General features: G+C 45.5%; 1 long non-coding RNA gene across 1 annotated transcript; it reads right to left on the bottom strand.

The window, feature by feature from the left end:
* Window positions 1-9914: 9914 nt before the first annotated feature.
* On the bottom strand, window positions 9915-21588 carry LOC148138782 (uncharacterized). The gene is made up of 3 exons (XR_015753837.1): window positions 20921-21588; window positions 12240-12474; window positions 9915-10018 (listed from the first exon to the last, which is right to left on the bottom strand). It is a non-coding gene; the product is annotated as an uncharacterized LOC148138782 (long non-coding RNA).
* Between the last annotated feature and the right edge of the window lie 1193 nt (window positions 21589-22781).

Below are 22781 nucleotides of genomic sequence, written 5' to 3'. Positions count from 1 at the left end.
CGGCATTTATAGTGGTTTGTATCTGCCGCTTCCGGTTGTCAGTTCCAGCTGTCCGCTACAGTGGCCGGTATATTGGGTCCAGGTCGATGTGCTTATTGATTGAATCTGTGGATGAATGCCATGCCTCTAGGAATTCCCTGGCTGTTCTCTGTTTGGCTTGTCCCAATAGTAGTGTTGTCCCAGTCGAACTCATGTTGCTTGTCATCTACGTGTGTGGCTACTAAGGATAGCTGGTCAAGCCAACGTCTTCACCCAAAGAGTTGTGAATCTCTGGAATCCCCTGCCTAGTGAAGCAGCTGAGGCTAACCTGTTGAATGTTTTAAAGGTGAAGATAGATTTGTGAACAGTAAAGGAATGAAGGGGTATAATGAGCAGTGGGTAAGTGGAGTCTCAATCCATTGAAAGATGATCCATGATGTTATTGAAAGGCAGAGCTGACTCATGGAGTCAGATGGCCTACTCCTGATTGTATTTCTTATGTTCGGATGTTGTTATGTTCTAACAGGCCTCCAATTCAAAACGTAATGCTCTCTAACTACTAAATAAAAACTGAAAGAACTGTGGATGCTGTGTATCAGAAACAAAAGCAGAAACTGCTGGAAATGCTCAGAAGGTCTGGCAGCATCTCTGGTGTGAAAGGCTCACCAGTTTATGGTTCCCTTGTTTTTCCATACAACTTTCTTCAATAATGCTGCCACATTAGTCACTCCAATCTTCTGGCATCTCATCTATGATTATCAACGATACAAATATCTCAGCAAGGGGTCCAGGAATCTCTTCCCTAGCTTCCCACAAAGTTCTGGGAAATATCTAATCAGGTCTCCAGGATTTATTTCCATTTTTCTACTTTAAGACTTCCAACACCTCCTTTTCTGTAAAATGAACTCATTTTAAAGAACTCGTTATTTATTTCCCAAGTTTCTTAGCTTCCATGCTCCTGTCTACTGTAAATATTGATGCAAAATATTTGCTTAGTGTCTCTGCCATCTCCTGTGGTTACATGCAGGAAAGCCATATTGATCTTTAAGGCCTGTATTCTCTACTTAGTTATTCTTTTAAACTTAAAATAATTTTAGAATCTTTTCGGATTCTCCTCAATTCTATTTGCCAAAGCAATTTAATGTCCCCATTTTTCCCCTCATGATTTCCTGTTTATGTATACTCCTACTGCCATTATACCCTTCTCAGGATCACTCAATCCCAGCTGTCTATATCTGATGAATGGTCCCTTCTTTTTCTGGACAGGAGTTGCAATTTCCCTCATCATTGAGCTTTTCCCATGCCTTGCCCTTCACACAAACAGAAACATACCATCACTGAACTCTCATTGTCTCATTCTTAAAGGCCTCCCACTTGTCAGCAGTCCCTTTACCTGTGAATAACCTCCCCTAACCAACTTCTCAAAGTCTAATACCATCGAAACTGGCTACACTCTAATTTGAAACTTTCATTTTTAAATCAATGTTATCCTTTCTCATCATTATTATTAAACCAATAGAATTATGATCACTTTCCCTGAAGCCTACCCCTATGGACACCTCAGTCACTTGCCCTGCCTTGGTTCCCAACAGAAGGTCAAGTATTGCGAACTGTCTCGTAGGTGCATCCACATATTGAATAACAACGTTTTCTTGTACACACTTAACCAATTTCTCCACATTCCAAGATCTTAACACTATCCCAAACTCTATTTGGAAAGTTAAAATTCCCTACCATTATCCTTTTTTCTTACAGATAGCATAATCGCTTGTAAATTTCCCACTGACTATTAGGAGGCCCATTTTACAATCCCAGCAAGGTCATCACCTCTTTCTTATTTTTAAGTTTCATCCATATAACTTCACTGGGCAGTCTCCAAGACATATCCTCTCTACATCCAGCTGTAATGTTCTTTCTAACCAAAAACACCACTCCATCTCCTCTCTTGCTCCTCTGTCGAGACATTCTACAGCATCTATATCCTGGAACATTAAGCTGCCAGTCCTGTTCATCCCTGAGCCACGTTTCTGTAATGGCAATGATATCCTTGTCCCACATTCCCAACTATGCCCCATGTTCATCTGTCTCACATGTCAGGCCTCTTGCATCAAAGTAAATGCAGTTTCGCAGTCTTACCTCGCTCTTGCCAAACTGTTGTCTGCCTCGACCCCTAGAATTGCTCACCACACCTCACCTCAAACATTTCTCTTTTCTCACTATCTTGTTGTTTCCCACCATCCCCCTTACTAGTTTAAAACCTTCAGCATACTGCTAGCAAACTTCCCCACAAGAATATCGGTCCCCTTCCAATTCAGCTCCCTCTTATACAGGTCATTTCTATCCCTAAAGAGATCCCAGTGATTGAAAAATGGGAATCCTAATCCCTGCAGCAGCTCCTCAGCCACACATTAGGTCCTCTATCTGACTGTTCCTAATCTCAATATTCCATGAGTTTTTAAACAAACCCCAACATGACATTTGCCATCCTTATTGACAGTTGAAATTAAAAGCTAACTTTTTGTGGTTCGGAGATGCTGACTCCTTGTAGATTTCTGAATTCAATCTCTATCTTGCCCGTTAAAATGCATAACTTCACTGTTTATGTCTGTTTTCATTTATTTAATCCACATTACATTATTATGCAAAGCTCCTTGTTCACTCTCTTGTCCTATCTGTATCCCTCCGCAAACTTCTTTTTGTGTCATACTCACCACTTGTCTCCGCTCCAATTTTTGAGTCATTCGCAAACTTACCTACAATATACTCACTTTCCTCATCGAAGTCATCAAAATACTTTGTAAATTTTGTTTGTCCCCAGAACAGATTTATGTGGTACTCCACAGATTGACATTCTGTACAATAAAACTTTTAATCAAACTTTTCTGATTGGGATTTCAAAGATCCTCTCTCCGTGTTAATCCAGTACCTCCAAAGCCAAGGCTCCTATCTTATTCAGTAATCTTATGCATGGGTGCTATCAAACACCTTCAGAAAATCAAAACATATTACAATCACGGTTTCCTCCATTTTCTCCAAGAATTCCGATACTTTTATCAGGCAAGATTTCCATTTTATAAAGCCATTCTCAGTTTTCTGCTGTAACATCCTTTTTTAAACACTCAACCATTTTTTTCAATAAATGATGTTAAACTAAGTAGCCTCAGTCAATCTTTTGTGTGCCTTAACGTTTTGTGAGTGAAGGTGTTGGGTGAAGGATCTACTATCAGCCCTCACTTCCAACTGCTGGAAAAGCACTGTCATCTACTGTGAAAATCTCAACAAAATGTATCTATGTTCATTTACTGAGAAAGCAATTCCACAAATGTTCTAGCTCATCACCTTCTGCTGGCGCTCCCAGATTTTATGAAGCAATTCATTGAAAGTCGACAAGGCTAATTAGCATCAAACCAAGATCAATATTTGAGCAGAAATATCTCAATTCCTGGTCACGTATTTTTGCTCATCTCTTTTTAGGACATTAGCTTCGACAATGTGGAGTCTGTGTGGGTGGAGCTATGAAATACCAAAGGACAAAAACATTAGTGTGTGTCATACAGAGACCCCCAGACTGCAGTGGTCATGTTGGAATAGTATGAAACAGGAAATTCGATGATGCCCTCCACCGCTTCTCATCCACTTCCCGCTCCTCCGCCCTTGAGCCCCGCCCCTCCAATCACCACCAGGACAGAACCCCACTGGCCCTCACCTACCAACCTCCATATACATCGTATCATCCGTCGTCATTTCCGCCACCTCCAAACGGACCACACCACCAGTGATATATTTCCCTCCTCTCCCCTATCAGCGTTCCGAAAAGACCACTCCCTCCGTGACTCCCTTGTCAGATCCACTCCCCCCACCAACCCAACCTCCACTCCAGGCACCTTGCCCTGCAACCGCAAGAAATGCAAAACTTGCGCCCACACCTCCTCCCTTACTTCCCTCCAAGGCCCCAAGGGATCCTTCCATATCTGCCACAAATTCACCTGCACCTCCACCCACATCATCTATTGCATCCGCTGCACCCGATGTGGCCTCCTCTATATTGGGGAGACAGGCCGCCTACTTGTGGAACGTTTCAGAGAACACATCTGGGACACCCGGACCAACCAACCCAACCACCCCATGGCTCAACAGTTCAACTCCCCCTCCCACTCCACCAAGGACATGCAGGTCCTTGGACTCCTCCATCGCCAGACCATAGCAACATGACGGCTGGAGGAAGAACGCCTCATCTTCCGCCTAGGAACCCTCCAAGCACAAGGGATGAACTCAGATTTCGCCAGTTTCCTCATTTCCCCTCCCCCCACCTTGTCTCAGTCCCAACCCTCAAAATCAGCACCGCCTTCCTAACCTGCAATCTTCTTCCTGACCTCTTCGCCCCCACCCCCACTCCGGCCTATCACCCTCACCTTGACCTCCTTCCACCTATCGCACTTCCAACGACCCTCCCCAAGTCCCTCCTCCCTACCTTTTATCTTAGTGTGCTGGACACACTTTCCTCATTCCTGAAGAAGGGCTTATGCCCGAAACGTCGATTCTCCTGCTCCTTGGATGTTGCCTGACCTGCTGCGCTTTTCCAGCAACACATTTTCAGCTCTGATCTCCAGCATCTGCAGTCCTCACTTTCTCCTTAAACAGGAAATTAGCCAAGCTAATGATATGGAGACATCTGTGATCATGGGTGATTTTAATCTGCATCCAGATTGAACAAATCAAATTAGCCACAATGTCTACTAGGGGGAATTCCTGGCCTACATATGGGATGGTTTTCTTAACCAACATGTGGATGAACCAACTAGAGAGGAGGCCATCTGAGACTGGGTACTGTGTAATGAGAAGGGAATCATTGCCAATCTAGCTGCGTGTGACTCCTTGGGGAAGAGCGACAATGACATGATACAGCTTTTTTATCAGGATGGAGAGTGTGCCAGCTGATTTGGAGACTAGGGTGCTGAATTTTAATAAAGGAAACTATGAAGGGATATAAGGCATGAGTTGGCGTTGATAGATTAGTGGAAGTTGCTTAAAGGTGCGACAGTAGATAGGCATTGGCAAATATTCAACAAAATCATGGGGGAACTGCAACAACTATTTATTCCTGTCTGGTACAAAAGCAAAATGGGTAACAGGGCCAATCCATGGCTTATAAAGGAAATTAGATAGTATCCAATTGAAGGAAGAAGCATAGAGATTGGCCAAGAAGAATAATAGGTCTGATGTTTGAAAGCAGTTTCGAATGCAGCAAAGAAGGACCAAGGGACTGATTAAGATGGGGAAAACACAGTAAAAAGGAAAGTAAGCTTGCAGGGAACATGAAGACTGACACTACAAGGTTCTACAGTACGTGAAGAGAAAGAGATTGGTGAAGACAACTGTAGGTCCCTACAGATAGAAATGGGGAAATGTATAACAAAGGACAAAGGAACAGCTGAGCAACTGAATACATACTTTAGTTTTGTCTTCACAAAAAAGGACAGTTGTACAGGAGGTTGGTGAGGCTGCAGTTGGAGCATGTGTTCAGTATTGGTCACCTTGCTCGAGGAAGGATGTTATTAAACTGGAAAGAGTGCAGAAGAAATTTATAAGGATGTTGCTCGCACTCAGTGGTCTGAGTTATAAGGAGAGGCTGAACAAGCTAGAACTTCTTTTCTTGGCAGTCTAGGAGACTGAGAGGGGACCTTACAGAACTGTACAAAATTATGAGAGGCATACACTCGGTCTTTTTTGCCAGAGTTGGGGAATCGAGGATTAGATGGCATTAGTTTAAGGTTAACGGGGAAAAGTACAAAAGGGAACCTGAGGGGCAATTTGTTTACACAGAGGCTGGCACGTGTATGCAATGAGCTGCCAGCGGAAGTGGTTGAGGTGGGTACGTTAACAACATTTAAAGGCATTTTGACAAATACATGGATAGGATGTGGACCAAATGCAGGGAAATGGGGTTAGCATGGGTGGACAATTTGGTCAGTATGGACCACTTTGGGCCAAACGACATGTCTCTGTGCTTTAGGGCTCTCTGACTCGAAGATACAAATCAAGTACCAGAAATCCTGGAGAATGCAAGATTTAGTGAGAGGGAAGAACTGAGGGAGGTCAATATTAGTAGAGAAATGGTGCTGGGAAATTGAGGGGATTGAACCTGATAAATCCTCAGGGCCTGATAAATCTGCATCCCAGAGCACTTAAGGAAGTGGTTCCAGAAATAGTGGATGCTTTGGTTGTCAGGATTCTTCAGATTTTGGTGCAGTCCCTGTAGATTGGAGGGCAGCTACTGCCACTCCAACACTCAGAAAGAGAGATACAGAGAAAGGGAATTCGAGACCAGTAAGCTTCAGATCAGTAGTGGGGAAAATTCTCAAATCCTTTACCCTTTATGACTGAGCATTGAGAAAGCCATGGCAAAATCAAACAGAGTCAGCATGGAGGTATGGAGGGGAAATCATGCTTGACAAATCTATTGGAATTCTGTGAAGATGTAACTATCAGAGTTGAGAAAGGGGAACTGGTCAATATGGTATATTTGTACTTACAGAAAGCGTTTGACAATGCCCCATTTAAGAGGTCACTGTACAGGATTAAGGCACATGGGATTGGGGTAAGTGTCCTGAGATAGATAGAAAACTGGTTGGCAGAGAAGGAACAGAGGAGGGCTTAAGGGGCCCATGTCAAACAGGCAGACAGTAACTAGTGGGGTGCCACAGGGACTCCAGCTATTAACAATATATATTAATGATTTGGATGAAGGAATAAAATGTAACATCTCAAGGTTTGCAGATGATACCAAGTTGGGTGGGAGGGTGATCTGTGACGAGGATGCAGAGACCCTATGGCATGGTCTGGACAGATTGGGTGAGCAGGCCAATCAATTGCAGATGCAGTTTATTTTAGATAAATGTCAGGTTATTCACTTTGGAAACAAAAGGAAGATGGTGGATTACTACCTGACTGGCTGCAAATTGGGAGAGGGGAGTGTGCTGTAGGGCCCACATGTCCTTGTGCACCAGTCGCAGAAGGTACGCATGCAGGTGCAGCAGGCAGTAAAGAAGGAAAATGTTATATTGACCTTCATTGAGAGATGTTTTGAGTACAGCAGCAGGGATACGTTGTTATAGTTGTACAGGGCCTTGGTGAGGCCACACCTCAAATACTGTGTGCAGTTTTGGTCTCCTTTTCCGAGGAAGGATGCTCTTGCTCTGGAGGGAGTACAGCGAAGGTTTACCTGACTGATTCCGAGGATGGTGGAACGAACATATGAGGACAGGTTGTCTAGCTTAGGATTGTTTTCACTGGAGTTTAAACGAATGGGAGGGGATCTCATTCTAACAGGACGAGACAGGGTAGATACAGGGAGGATACTCCTGATGGTGGGTGTGTCCAGAATCAGGGGACACAGACTGACGATTCGGGGTGGATCATGTAGGATGGAGATGAGGAGACATTTCTTCACCTAAAGAGTGATGAGCCTGTGGAATTCATTACCACAGGAACTTGTTAATGCCAAAGCATCTGTATTTGTCTGTGTGTGTCTGTATTTGTGTGTCTGTATTTGTGTGTGTGTGTGTGTGTGTGTGTGTGCATGTGTATTTGTGTGTGTGTCTGTGTGTGTGCGCGTGTGTGTGTATGTTTGTGCATATCCATGGCTATGTGTCTGTCTCTGTGTGGGTGTGTGTGTGTGTGTATGTCTGTGCATATCCATGGCGATGTGTCTGTCTCTGTGTAGGTGTGAATGTGAGTATGAGTGTGTGTCGCGCACGCGCGCGCGGATGTACATTTCTGTGTCCGTGGCATTTTGAAGCACATCATATTTCCTTGAAACTACTTTCTTTGTCAGAGGCCACCAGCATGCTCCAGTTGCTGGAAGGTGCTCTGATGTATTTCAGATTGCGTGCCTCCATGCAATGTAACTTTGCTGCTTGACGAAGATACTAATTCAGAACAGACAGCTTTTATCACCAGTTTCTCACTAACACTTAGAGTGTCATTTTATGCCTTCAGTTTTAGCGTCTAAGGTGATGTCTTGTCACCCTGATAGCTCATGTCAAACCAATGGAAATCTTCCCATTCATTTCTCTCAGCCAATAGGGACTCTCTCCATGTATAGTCGATGTTCAGGGCTGTCATACCATTCTTCAGCATTCCTGAAGCAGACCCTTTGGTCCATCACTAGCTGCCTGGCTGTAGGAATCTCATCATGCAGGAAGTAAATTCACACGTCACATGCTTCCATTCTGTTGACATGTCCAAGACACACTTGTTGGATGATTTAGGACCTCTCCATTTGAGAGGACACAGAATTCAAGAATTTGTCATGTCACCTCCAAATCTCAGCATTCCAACTGGGATACCCTCGCCCACATCTCAATTAACCCAACAACCTCTGGAAGTCTCCATACAACAGCCTTTTCACTCCTCCCTCTGCATGTTCCAGGACCACAAAACTCCTTGCAAGTGCATCTGTACCTCGCAGCTTACTTCAGACCGGACCAGACATCCGAGGGAAAAGGAAAAGGTGAGGACTGCAGATCAGAGACAAAAAGTGTGGCGCTGGAAAAGCACAGCAGGTCAGGCAGTATATCCAAGGAGTAGGAGAGTCAACGTTTCGGGCATAAGCCTTTCATGGAGTTTCCTGCCCAAAACACTGACTTCTCGGTCAGGAGTGAAGACTATTGTTGGGACAAAGTCGGCTGTTGGAATTGGGCAGTGAAAATCAATAACTTCGTCATCATTCTAATAGAGGGCAATAATTCAACATCCTTGTGGATGGATTATCTCATGTTCAAAATAAAATACAATGATCATCACTGCTATGTGAATCATGAAAGAATTGGAAAACATTAACGGAGAGGTAACAAGGTCATAAAGTCACCAATTGAAACAGGAGAAGAAATCAAAGAGTACAGAAAAGCAAGTTGAAGCAGAATTATCAGAGCACACATTTGATTGAATGGCTCAGACAGAACAAGAACAGATGGAGAACTAATGGATATTTTTAGTTCAGAGAAATGAACTCAGCTACAACAGAAAGATGAAAAACTGAAGCAATTGCATTGAAAAGCAAACACAGAAGAAGAATCTGAGTGCATTCCCAAATGTTACTAACTTAAACATGATGTCTTGATGAGACATTCAGGCAGATGGGAACGTGGGACTTATAGAAAGGAGGTATGGCAGGTAGCACATCAGTCACCTGTGGGTCATTGTGGGAGTGAGAAGAACTCCCGGCAAAATACAAAAACGTTTTTACTGGCCTGGACTTCATTTAGGTGGAGATGAAAATTGCCAGAAATGTCATACATGTCATGTAACCGGAAAACTTCAGGCAATAATAAAACCGGCAACTTTAATGCCCATCCCTGCATTTGAGGAACCTTTTACAAGGGTCTTACTTGATTGAGTAGGACCCCTACACAAAACAAAAAGTGGGAATCAGTATTTGTTAACAATGATAGATGCGTCCATTTGATATCCACAGGCCATTCTATTTGTGCAATACCACTGCTAGAAAGGTTGTAGAAGAGGTACCCCAATGTTTAACTCGATACAGACCACCCACAGAGATACAATCAGGTCAAGGGGCAAATTTTACATCAAATGTATGCATGGAAGGTATGGGGAGCTTATCGGAGGAGAAAGTGAGGACTGCAGGTGCTGGAGATCAGAGCTGAAAACGTGTGGCTGGAAAAGCGCAGCAGGTCAGGCAGCATCCAAGGAACAGGGGAATCGACGTTTCGGGCATAAGCCCTTCTTCAGGAAGAAGGAAGATTCCTGAAGAAGGGCTTATGCCTGAATCGTCGATTCTCCTGTTCCTTGGATGCTGCCTAACCTACTGCGCTTTTCCAGCAACACATTTTCAGCATGGGGAGCTTATCACCTGCTTACCAACAAGCATGGTAAGGGAGTGTTCGAAAGGTGGCGTTAAACTTTAAAGCTTAGAGAAGACCATATCGAGGGCTTATTGTCAAGACAATCCAAACGACTGGATAAAGGAATTCCATTTGTACATCAATGAGTTTTGGGGCATGAGCTGAGAGGACCACTGAAAATAAATAAGGAGAAATTAGTGAGTCAGAGTTCAACGACCACATATTTGAACTGTGAATGATTAAATTGAGAGGGGGAGTTGGCTCCAATTATGCAATATCCTTACACACTTACGCCAAAGAAAGTTGGCATATGTTCAAAGACAGACTGAATAGATGTTCCAAAAACAACAGCATCAAAGAGAGTTGCAGCAACTGGAGCTCAGCCATAGTAATGGTGCCAAAGCCAGATGGTACCCATGGTTGTGTGCAGACTGTTGCAAAGTGAATGCGGTTGAAGAGTCTGATTCATATCCGATTCCACATTGGGAAGACTGTATTGAAAAAGGTAGGACAAGCAACTTAGATTTGTAATTTATACTTGCTCAGAGGATACTGGCAGGTACCTTTATCCGAAGGAGTGAAGACTATTTCGGCTTTTGTAACACTGAACGGAATTTACTAACTTAAAGTCATGCCAGTTGGTATGGAAAATGTGCCAGCCACATTTCAAAGGGTAACCAATCAAGTTATTCCTGGGTTATCCAATTGTATGATGTACATCGACAAACTTGTGCTCTTTTAGTCGCACAGGGAAGGAACATTTGCAGCCTTTATTGGAACTATTTAATTGACTTTGGGAGGCAGGCTGGTGACAAACGTGGCTAAGTGTGAATTCACCAAAGTCCGAGTCATGTGCCTGGGCCCTGTTATCAGGCATGGACATATGGTCCCAACCATAACATTGACAAAGATAGCAGGACTATGATTCCTGGCAGTGAACAAGTTTACCAGAAGTTTGTACAAAACTGTAGTAGTGTGGTTGCTCCACTGACTGACTAATTGAAGAAGTGCTGGATATTTTAGCGGACAGTAGAATGTCAGAAGGCATTTGCCAGCCTGAAGGCTGTGTTAACCACTGCCCCAGTGTTAGCTACACCTAATTACACAAAGCTACTCGAGATGGCTATTGGTGCTGTATTTAGATTAGATTAGATTATAGTGTGGAAACAGGCCCTTCGGCCCAACAAGTACACACCGACCCGCCGAAGCGCAACCCACCCATACCCCTACATTTAACACTACGGGCAATTTTGCATGGCCAATTTACCTGACCTGAACATCTTTGGACTGTGGGAGGAAACCGGAGCACCCGGAGGAAACCCACGCAGACACGGGGAGAATGTGCAAACTCCACACAGTCAGTCACCTGAGGCGGGAATTGAACCCGGGTCTCAGGCGCTGTGAGGCAGCAGTGCTAACCACTGTGCCACCGTCAGTCAGTCACCTGAGGCGGGAATTGAACCCGGGTCTCAGGCGCTGTGAGGCAGCAGTGCTAACCACTGTGCCACCGTGCCGCCCACTTCTTACAAGACGGCGATGAGAAGATAGGAAGCCCCATTGGTTATTTCATCAGGAAACTGAATATTTATCAGGAATATTCCATGATTAAGGAGACCTTGAGCTTGGTGTTCCAACATTTATATTGTCAGTAATGGGTCTTGTACAATTGTCTGTACTGATCATAACCCATTAAAGCTTTTGGAGAAATGTAAGGGCTGCACTTCCAGATGGTTTACATGGAGCTTATTACTGCAGCCATTCAATTTGAAACTGATACACGTGGCAGGATAAGAAAGTGTAATTCCTGATGTGTTGTCACAACTTGGATGATGTAAGATGGAGGGAGTTGGTTGCAGGAGTAAATGGACAGAAACAGGATGCAGTAATGCATGGTTACAGTTGATGCAATTTGCGTGTATTGTCACGTAATAATAGATTAAGACTAAGGGTTTTAAAATGAAATAATCTTTGTCTCTTATTAATGTCGCAGTAAAATTACAACATGGGTACCTAACCAACAATGCTGAAACTTGCCCAGGGATGTCCTGTACACACAAAGAAAACAGGACAAATTCCACCCAGCCAATTAACGCCCCATCAGTCTATTCTCGATCATTAGTAAAGTGATGACAAGTATCATGAACAGTGCTATAAAGCAGCACTTGCTCAGCAATAAGCTGCTCAGTGAGGCCCAGTTTGGGTTCTGCCAGGGCCAGTCAGCTCCTGACCTCATTACAGCCTTGACTCAAATATGGACAAAACAGCTGGGTGCTTGAGGGAAGGTGAGAGTGACAGTCCTTGACATCAAGGCTGCTCTCGATTGAATGTGGCTTCAAGGAACCATCGGAAATCGGGACTCAATGGGTGCAAACTCTCTGATGGTTGGAGTCATACCTGACACATAGGAAGATGGTCGTGGTTGTTGGAGGTCATTCACCTCAGGGCCAGGACGTCTCTGCAGGAGTCCCTCAGGGGAGTGTCCTCGGCCTGACCATCTTCAGCTGCTTCATCAATGCCCTTCCCCTCCATCACAAGGTCAGAAGTGGGGATGTTCGCCGATGATTGCACTATGTTCAGCACCATTCACGACTCCTCAGATTCGGGTGTCCATGTTCAAATGCTACAAGATCTGGACAATATCAAGGTGTGGGCTGACAAGTGGCAAGAAACATTTCCATCAAAAATAAAAGACAATCCAACCACTGCCCCTTGGCTTTCAATGATGTTACCATCACTGAATCCCATAATGTCAACATCCTGCGGGTTATCATTGACCAGAAACTCAACTGCACTTACCACAAACACAGTAGCTACAGCAGCAGGTCAGAAGCTAGGAATACTGCAGCAAGGAATTCTGCACTCTATCCACCATCTACAATGTACAAGTTGGAAGTGTGATGGAATACTCCCAACTTGCCTGGATGGGTGCAACCCCATCAACACTCAAGAAGTTTGACACCATCCAGGAAAAGCAGCCCAAATCCACAAGTGTCCCCTCTCTCCACCACACATGCTCAGGACACACTGCTGCTACTATCTACATGATGCACTGCATAACTTCATCGAGGATCCTCAGACAGCACCTTCCAAACCCACAACTACTTCCATCTAGAAGAACTAGGGCTGCGGATGTGTGGGAACTGCACGACCTTCAAGTTCCCCTCCAAGTCATGCACCATCCTGACTTGAAAATATAATGCCGTTCCATCACTGTCACTGGGTCGAAGTCCTGGAATTCCCTCCTTAATGGCATTGGGGGTTAACCCACAGCAGGTGGACCACAGTAGTTCAAAGCGGCAGCTCACCTCCACCTTATCAAGGGCAACTAGGGAGAGGCATAAAATGCTGGCCAGCCAGTGACACCCACAACCCATAAAATGAATAAAAGATAATAGTTCATTGTGTGTGAGAGAGAGATCGAGAGAGAGATCGAGAGAGAGAGATCGAGAGAGATCGAGAGAGAGATCGAGAGAGAGAGAGAGACAGAGAGAAAGACCATATATCTGTGTGTGTGTAAGAGAGAGAGAAAAACACTATGCCTAAGAGTATGTGTGTGAGAGTGAGTGAGAAAGAGAGAGAGAAAAACATGCCTGTGTGTGTGTGCGAGTGTGTGTGTGGGTGTGTGTGAGAGAGAGAGAGAGAGAAATCATGCCTGTGTGTGAGAGAGAAAGTGAGACAGACAGACACACAAACAAAGACCATGTCTGTGCATGACAGAGGGAAAGACCACGTGTGTGTGTGAGAGAGAGAGAGAGAGAGAGAGAGAGAGACTGAGAGACTGTGTGTGTGTGTGTGTGAGGGAGAGACTATGTGTGTGTGTGTGTGTGTGTGTGTGTGTGCATGTGCGTGTGTGTGTGTGTGTGTGTGTTTGTGTGTGAGAGTCAGGGGGGCAGGGGGAGTGGGGGGTGTGGTGGTGTGAGGATGCTGTCACTTTAAAAAGGTTACTTTGGCCTGTATTTTTTTGAAGAGGGATTGTAAAGGCAGAGGTGCCAAAGAGTCTAGAGTGCCTGTAGGTTTTTCTTAAAAGCAGTTTAACAATGGAAAAGGAGTGGCCAGTTCAGGTTCTTCTAGTTTTGGTCTAGCTGCAGCAATCCCAAGATGTTTTGAGTGTCAGAAGGTTGCAAGTTTCAGTAAATGATTCCTAACTGAGCACTCGGACATTTCTCTGGATGTTGTTCCCTCCGCCTGTAAGAATACGAGTTTGAATTTACCTTTTTGCCAAGGGGTGTGTTTATGAGATGTTACAACATTGGATCAGGAAATGAGTAAGTTACTGTATCAAGTAGTCGGTTATGTTTTCCAATCGTTTACTTATTCTTAATGCCACTTTCTTTTGTTTGTGTTTCAACCGTAGTGTTCAAATAAATTCTGTTTGGCTTAATGCAGAGTGGTTTAACCAACTGAATCACACCTGGGACATCAATGTCACATTTCCTTTAAACAAAGAAAACCTTATTTACCCGAACTATGCCCCTCATGATTTTACAAACCTCTATAAGGTCACCCCTCAGACACCGACGCTCCAGGAAAAATAGCTGCAGCTTCTTCAGACTTTCCTTGTCGCACAAACCCTCCTACCCTGGCAACATCTTTGTAAATCTTTTCTGAACCCTTTCAAGTTTCACAGCTTCCTTCCTTTAGGAGGGAAACCAGAATTGCACGCAATATTCTAACAGTGGCCTAACCATTGCCCTGTATAGCCGCAACATAACCTCCCAACTCCTATACTCAATGCTCTGACCAACAAAGGGAAGCATACTTCACTATGCTGTCTTCCTGGGACTACACTTCCACGGAACTATGAACTCTAAGGTTTCTTTGATCAACAACACTCCCCAGGACATGACCATGAAGTGTGTAAGCCCAGCCCTGATTTGCCTTTCCAAAATGCAGCACCTTGCATTTATCTAAATTAAACTCCATCTACCAACCTTTGGCCCATTGGCCCATCTGATCAAGATCCCGTTATATTCTGAGGTCACCTTCTTCGCTGTCCATTACACCGACAATGCTGGTGTCATCTGCAAACTTACTCCATATACCTCTATGTTCACATCCAAGTCTTATAGCAGTGAATCCAGCACCGATCCTTGTGGCACATCACTGGTCATAGGCCTCCATCTGATAATCAAACATCCACCACCACCCTCTGTCTTCTAACTTCAAGCCAGTTCTGTATACAAGTGGCTCTTTCTTCCTTTATTCCATGAGATTCTACCTTGCTAACCAGTCTCCCATGAGGAACTTTGTCGAATGCCTTACTTCGGTTCATATAAATCACGTCCATCGCTCTGCCTCACTAATTCTCTTTGTTATTTATTCAAGAAACTCAATCAAGTTTGTAAGACATGATTTCCAACGCACAAAGCCATGTTGACTATCCCGAATCAGTCCTTGCCTTTCCAAATACATGTACATCCTGTCCCTCAGGATTCCCTCCAACAACTTGCCCACCGCTGAGGTCAGGCTCACTGGGCTGTAGTTCCCTGGCTTGCCCTTACAACCCTTCTTAAACAGTGGCACCACGTTAGCCAACCTCCAGTCGTCCAGCACCACACCTGTGACTATCGATGATACAAATATCTCAGCAAGAGGATTTACCCACCTTTATGTATTTTAAGACATCCAGCACCTCCTGCTCTGTAATCTGGACATTTTTCAAGATGTCACTATCTATTTCCCCACATTCTGTATCTTCCATGTCCTTCTCCACAGTAAACATTGATGCAAATACTTCTTTTGTATCTCCCCCATCTCTTGCGGTTCGACACACAGGCTGCCTTGCTGATCCTTGAAGGGCTCTATTGTCTCACTAGTTACCCCTTATCATTAATGTGTTTGTAGAATCATTTTGGATTCTCCTTAATCCCATTTGCCAAAGCTATCTCATGCCCCCCTTTTGCCCTCATGATTTCCCTCTTAAGTATACTCCCACTGCCTTTATACTCTAAGGATTCACTCGATCTATTCTGTCTATACCTAACATATGCTTCCTTCTTTTTCTTGACCAAACCCTCAATTTTTATAGTCACCCAGCATTCCCCACACCTACCAGCCTTGCCTTTCACCCCAACAGGAACACTCTGTCTCATTATCACATTTTTGAAAACTTAATCATTTTCCAGCCATTCCTTTACCTGCAAAACTCCGCACCCAATCACCTTTTCAAAGTTCTTATCTAATTTGTCAAAATTGTCCTTTATCCAATTTAGAATGTTAACAGTTAGATCCTGTCTATCCTTTTCCATCACTATTTTGAAACTAATAGAATTCTGGTCGCTGGCCCCAAAGTGCTCCCCCACTGACACCTCACTCACCTGCCCTGCCTTATTTCCCAAGAGTAGGTCAAGTTTTGCACCTTCTCTTGGAGGTTCATCCACATACTGAATCAGAAAATCTTCTTGTACACACTTAACAAATTCCTCTCTATCTAAAGAAGAAGGGTTTATGCCCAAAACATCGATTCTCCTGTTCCCTGGATGCTGCCTGACCTGCTGCGCTTTTCCAGCAACACATTTTCAGCTCTGATCTCCAGCATCTGCAGACCTCACATTCTCCTCTCTATCTAAACCCTTAACACTACAGCAGTCCCAGTCTACAGTTAGAAAGTTAAAATCCCCTACCATAACCACCCTATTATTCTTACAGATAACCGAGATCTCCTTACAAATTTGTTTCTCAATTTCCCGCTGACTTTGTGGAGCTCCATAGTACAGTCCCGAACAGGTAATAATCTCTTTCTTATTTCTCACTTCCACCCAAATGACTTCCCAGATGTATTCCCAGAAATATCTTCCTCAGTACAGCTGTAATGCTATCCCTTATGAAAAACGCCACACGCCCCCCCCCCCCCCCCCCCCACCACCGTCTTGCCTCCTTTTCTATCCTTCCTGTAGCATTTGTATCCTCGAAAATTAAGCTGCCAGTTCTGTCCATCCCTGAGCCATGTTTCTGTAAATGCTCTCATATCCCAGTCCCATGTTCCTAACCATGCCCTGAGTTCATCTGCCTTCCCTGTTAGGTCCCTTGCATTAATGTAAATGCAGTTTGATTTATCGGTCCTACCTTGTTCTCTGCTTTGTCCCTGCCTGCCCTGACTGTTTGACTTGCTTTTCTTCCCAACTGTACCAGTCTCAGATTGATCTCTTTCCTCACTATCTCCCTGGGTCCCACACCCCCACCTTATTACTTGAAATCTCGCCAAGCAACTGCAGCAATCTCCCTCTAATTCCCTTCCAATTCAGGTGCAACCCATCCTTCTTGTATAGGTCACTCCTACTCGAGAAGAGCTTCTAGTGATCTAAAATCTGATCCATTCTCCCATACACCAGCTCCACAGCTATACATTCATTTGGACACTGCCCTCTCTCCCTTTCCTGGGGCTCTCCATCTCCATCAACAGTGACAGACTCAACACAGACATCTTCTACAAACCCACCGGCTCCCACAGCTAAACAAGGACAGAATTCCCCCGATCTTCACCTTCCATCTCACCAACCTCCGGATACATTTCATTGTCCTCTGCCATTTCCACCACCTACAAATGGACCCCAACACCAGAGATATATTTGCCTCCACACCCTTATTTGCTTTCTGTAAAAACCATTCCCTCCGCAACTCCCTTGTCAGGCCCACATCCCATACCCTACCAACCCACCCACCCCTCCTGGCACCTTCCTCTGTCACCACAGGAATTGCAAAACCTGTGCCCCGAACTCCCTCTCACTTCCCAAATGCCCCAAAGGAGCCTTCCACATCCATCAGAGCTTTCGCTGCACTTCCACACGTCATTTACTGTATCCGTTGCTCCCGATGCAGTCTGAAAATGTGTTGCTGGAAAAGCGCAGCAGGTCAGGCAGCATCCAGGGAACAGGAGAATCGACATTTCGGGCATAAGCCCTTCTTCAGGATTTCCTGAAGAAGGGCTTATGCCCGAAACGTCGATTCTCCTGTTCCCTGGATGTTGCCTGACCTGCTGCGCTTTTCCAGCAACACATTTTCAGCTCTGATCTCCAGCATCTGCAGACCTCACTTTCTCCTCCCGATGCAGTCTCCTTTACATCGGGGATACAGGTCACCTACTTGCTGAGCTCTTCAGAGAAAATCTCTGGGACACCCGCACCAAACAACCCCACCACCCTATGGCTGAAAATCTCCCAACTCCCCCTCCCACTCTGCCGAGGACATGCAGGTCCTGGGCCTCTATCACTAAACCCTAACCACCCGACACCTGGAGAAAGAATGCCTCATAATATGCCTTGGGACATTGCAACCACACACTATCAATGTGGGTTTCACCAGTTTCCTCATTTCTCCTCCCCCTCACCATCCCACCCCCCTAATCCCAGCCCCAACCTTCCAATTGGCACCGCCCTCAGGACCTGTCCTACCTGCCAATCTTCCTTCCCACCTATCCACTCCACCCTCCCCTTCGCTCCGACCTTTTACCTTTACCCCCAACTCCATCCAGCTAATGAACTTCCAGCGACCTTATCCCAGGCCCACCCCCCTTCCATTTATCTCTCCACCTCCTTGGCTCACAGCCTCATTCCTGATGAAGGACTTTTTCCTAAAATGTCGATTCTCCTGCTGCTCAAATGCTGCCTGGCCTGTTGTGCTTTTCCAGCACCACGTTCTCGACTCTGATCTCCAACATCTGCAGTCTTCACTTTTTCCTAGACGTTCATCTGCTCGATCCTCCTATTCCTAGCCTCAATAGCTCACAGCATCGGGAGTAATCCAGATATTACTACCCTCGAGGACCTCCTTTTAAAATTCCTGTCTAACTTTCTATCTCCTCTCTTCAACATTTCATCCTTTTTCCTTCCTGTGTCATTCGTTCCAATGTGCACAGTGACCTGCTGCCGGTCCCACTGCCCTTTGAGAATATTCTGCCTTGTTTTTGGAAACAGGGAGACAACACACCATTCTGATTTCTCGCTGTCAGCGGCAGAAACATCTGTCTGTGCCTCTGACTAGAGAGTCCCCTCTCACAATCGATCGCTTGGTACCTGACATACCCCTCGTTACATTACAGCCTGGCTCGGTCCCAGAAACTTGGCTGTTCATGCTGCGTTCTCCTGAAAGGCAATCACCCCCTACATTTTCCAAAACAACATACTTGTTTGAGATGGGGTTAGCCACAGGAGACTCCTGCACTACCTGCCTCCCTCTGCTACTTTTCCTGGTTTTTCTCCCTTCCTTAAAACTACCATCCGTCAGATGCCCCTAGCTCCTGTAAATTCCTCATTGCCTCAAACTGCCGCTCCAACTGATCGATGTGATCTGATAGGATTCAGAACCAAACACACTTACTGCTGACATCATCATCAGTATTAAGGAAACTCTCCCTAATCTCCAACAGCTGACAGGAAGAGCACATCACTCCACTCAAGGCCATCTTTGTACCTTAACAACCTACAGAAAATAGCATAGTCTTATGCACTAAAAAAAACACTAATCCAGTCTAACTTAGTATCTATGTTTCATATTTTTAATATTTAATCAAAGGACAGATCTAAAAAAAAAACGAAAAACAACCAACTCCATTCACTATTAAATATGACAGCAATATTACACTTAAAAACCATGCACTTATCTGCTCCTGAGCTGTGTGCTCTCCAACATAGTTTCTTCGGATGACAGCTGTGAATTTCACTGTTTGTCAATTTTTCTTCAACGCACCCCAATGTCCGGAAACACTTGAACTCAAACAGCAAAGGCAGTAACTGTGCAGATTCACTGCTGTGTCAGTCAGCAGTGTAGGTTTCTTTCTCTCTGTCTCTGTCTCGGTCTCTCTCCCTCTCTGTCTCTCTCCCTGACCATGTGGTCACTACCTTTGTTCACCTCCTTCTTTTTAAAGTGTCATTGTTTTGATTTCTTTTTCTCCCAAACTTCCAAAACAATGCAACAACTTAAAAACAGTAATTACTGCTTGTGGAGTTTGAGAAACTCACTTCCAACACCTAATATACCCTAAAAGCGAGCAGTTCTTACAGCCAAAACTTTTCCCATCCTCCATCGTGGATTACCCAAATCCTAACAGCTTTTGCTCCATCTCCATGGCAATCCCTATCACTCATCAATTGGTTCTCCCTGTTTCAGTTTGCTTACTTGTCTTCTAATCCTGACCAGTGTCGGGCAGAAATGTTCAATTTTGTTTTACTTTTAGCAACATTTCGGTTTTGTTCAGTTCTATAACAATAGTTCACTATCTTTTTTTTAAAAGACCTTTCCACTTCTCTAATAGCTACATTTAATGCCTTCAGTTGTGAGGAATATTTGTCCCTATTCTCGAAGAAACTGAGCCCATCTTGTACCAACTCGGTTGAATGTCAGACAGATCAGGAAATCAGGCATCATTCACCCTAGACGTACACTATCAAGGAAAGCCCAGACTTCAGTCAGGTTTTCTCTTGTTTCTCACCAGCTATTCCTTTAGATACTGAAACTTGACTGTCCTCCAGTCCATTTCTGGAGTTCTTAATCCATGAACCTTCAACCTTCAGTAGGGCCAATGGTGAAATGCCACAGTGGGGGTGATCCCTTCAAAAAGAAACTACCTTGCGTCAGAGATGCTAAAAATGGCTCAATATATCTAATGCAAAACTAATTTATTTGACTTTTATCCAAAATATTAAACCTGTCTCACACAGGTTAATTAACCTGAGCATAAACAGACTCAGTGAACATGGCTTGGGCCTGGATGTGGTTAACAGCACAATCTCATTGCTGTAGTTCGTTATGAACACGTCGGTGTCTCAGCAGGTGGAATGAGTGAGCAAACGCTTCTTACACACGGAGCAGGTGAATGGCCTCTCCCTGGTGTGAACTCACTGATGTTTGATTGACTGAACCTGGTTCTGCAGTGAGAGCCCCAGAAAGGTTTCTCATCACTGTGAACATGTTGGTGGGACATCAGTTCCCTGGAATCATTAAAGCACTTCCCACAGTCTGGACATTTAAAAGGCCTGGTCTCAGTGTGAACTCACTGGCCTCCCAGTAGGGCAGAAGAGTGAGTAAATCCCTCCCTAAACACAGCACAACGAAATGGTCTCACCCTTGTGTGAACTCACCGGTGTTTTTGCACATAGGATATGGTACAGAATGCCTTCTCATTCGGCTCAGGGGAACAGTCTGGGTTTGCTGATATATCTGCAGCTGGATGACAGAATGAACGCCTTGCCGCAGTCAGAGCAGGTTCTCAGCCTCTACCCAGTGTGATCTCGCTGGTGGGTAGGGAGTTGAAATGATTGCCTGAACTTAATGCCGCAGTGAGAACTCCTGAACGGTCTCTCCTCTGTTCGAATACATCAATGACACTTCAGTTGCCCAGAATTTCTATGGCATTTTCCACAGTCTTGTCATTTTAAAAGTTCTTTTATCTGGGTGAACTCTATGCTCTGCCTACAGTTGAGAAGACTGAGTGAATCCCCTCCCACACTTGGAGCAGATGAATGGCCTTTCCTCAGTGTGAGTGCATTGATGAATTTCCAGTTGAGGTGGGGATTTGAATCCTCCTTCACTGTCCTCATATTCCCATCCTTTCTCCCAGCGTGACTGTGATTATATCTTGACAGTTCAGATGATTTCATCCACACACAGGAAAGGTGCACAGTTTCTCCTCACTTGGTGTTTTCTCCTTCCAAGTTCAGAGTTGAATAATATTCCAATCATAAAATAAAAATCAATCTTTCCAATTCTAATATGATACCTGGTTCTGTTTCCTGACCACAGACTGTCCCCTTCACATATTCTGTGAAGCTAATTAAAGAGAAGGAGAGTGAGTGAGAGAAGCCCACAGTCTGACTGAATGGTCCTCCCTGAGACCTGGCTGCAGGGTGAAGTTCTAGGACATTCCTGAAGAGGGCGCGCGATGTCTACCCCAAAGGACACCAGTGCGCAGGCGCCGATTGAGGCAGGTTGGAGCATGCGCACATTGACTGAAGGCCCCTTTTTCAGTCTCCAGGTAATGGCGGGGAGGGGGTGGTTACGAAGGAATAATAGAGCCAGCGGTGGGAGAGGTGGTGCGATCCGTCTTGGTAATGCCGTGTAAAGGTCCCGCGAAGTATTAGCGGGTCCCGCGGTTTCAGCCCTGAGTTTAATTCCCGGGACCTGGGCCGTGGCCGCCATTTTGGGACGAGGCGCATGCGCGGTCATTCTGGTGACGCGCAGCGAATGGGCGGGGCCTGCGGTCCCAGTGACGGAAACAATGGAGATGGGGCGGGGCCTGTGGGTCTGACCCGGGGGAGGGGGGGACAGGCATTCACAGCTCTGGGGGAGGGGGGGAACAGGCATTCACAGCTCTGGGGGAGGGGGGGAACAGGCATTCACAGCTCTGGGGGAGGGTGGGAACAGGCATTCACAGCTCTGGGGGAGGGGGGTACAGGCATTCACAGCTCTGGGGGAGGGGGGGGACAGGCATTCACAGCTCTGGGGGAGGGGGACAGGCATTCACAGCTCTGGGGGAGGGGGGAACAGGCATTCACAGCTCTGGGGGAGGGGGGTACAGGCATTCACAGCTCTGGGGGAGGGGGGGGACAGGCATTCACAGCTCTGGGGGAGGGGGGGAACAGGCATTCACAGCTCTGGGGAGGGGGACAGGCATTCACAGCTCTGGGGGAGGGGGGAACAGGCATTCACAGCTCTGGGGGAGGGGGACAGGCATTCACAGCTCTGGGGGAGGGGGGTATAGGCATTTACAGCTCTGGGGGGGAACAGGCATTTACAGCTCTGGGGGAGGGGAGATATAGGCATTTACAGCTCTGGGGGGGAACAGGTATTCACAGCTCTGGGGGAGGGGGGTGTAGGCATTTACAGCTCGGGGGGGAACAGGCATTCTTAGCTCTGGGGGAGGGGGGGTATAGGCATTTACAGCTCTGGGGGGAACAGGCATTTACAGCTCTGGGGGAGGGGGGATATAGGCATTTACAGCTC

Source organism: Chiloscyllium plagiosum, unplaced genomic scaffold (assembly GCF_037043375.1).
Source record: "Chiloscyllium plagiosum isolate Xiang-an unplaced genomic scaffold, Cpla_swu_hap1 HiC_scaffold_39, whole genome shotgun sequence".
Classification (NCBI taxonomy): Eukaryota; Metazoa; Chordata; class Chondrichthyes; order Orectolobiformes; family Hemiscylliidae; genus Chiloscyllium; species Chiloscyllium plagiosum.
This window is presented reverse-complemented; position numbering and strand designations above follow the sequence as displayed.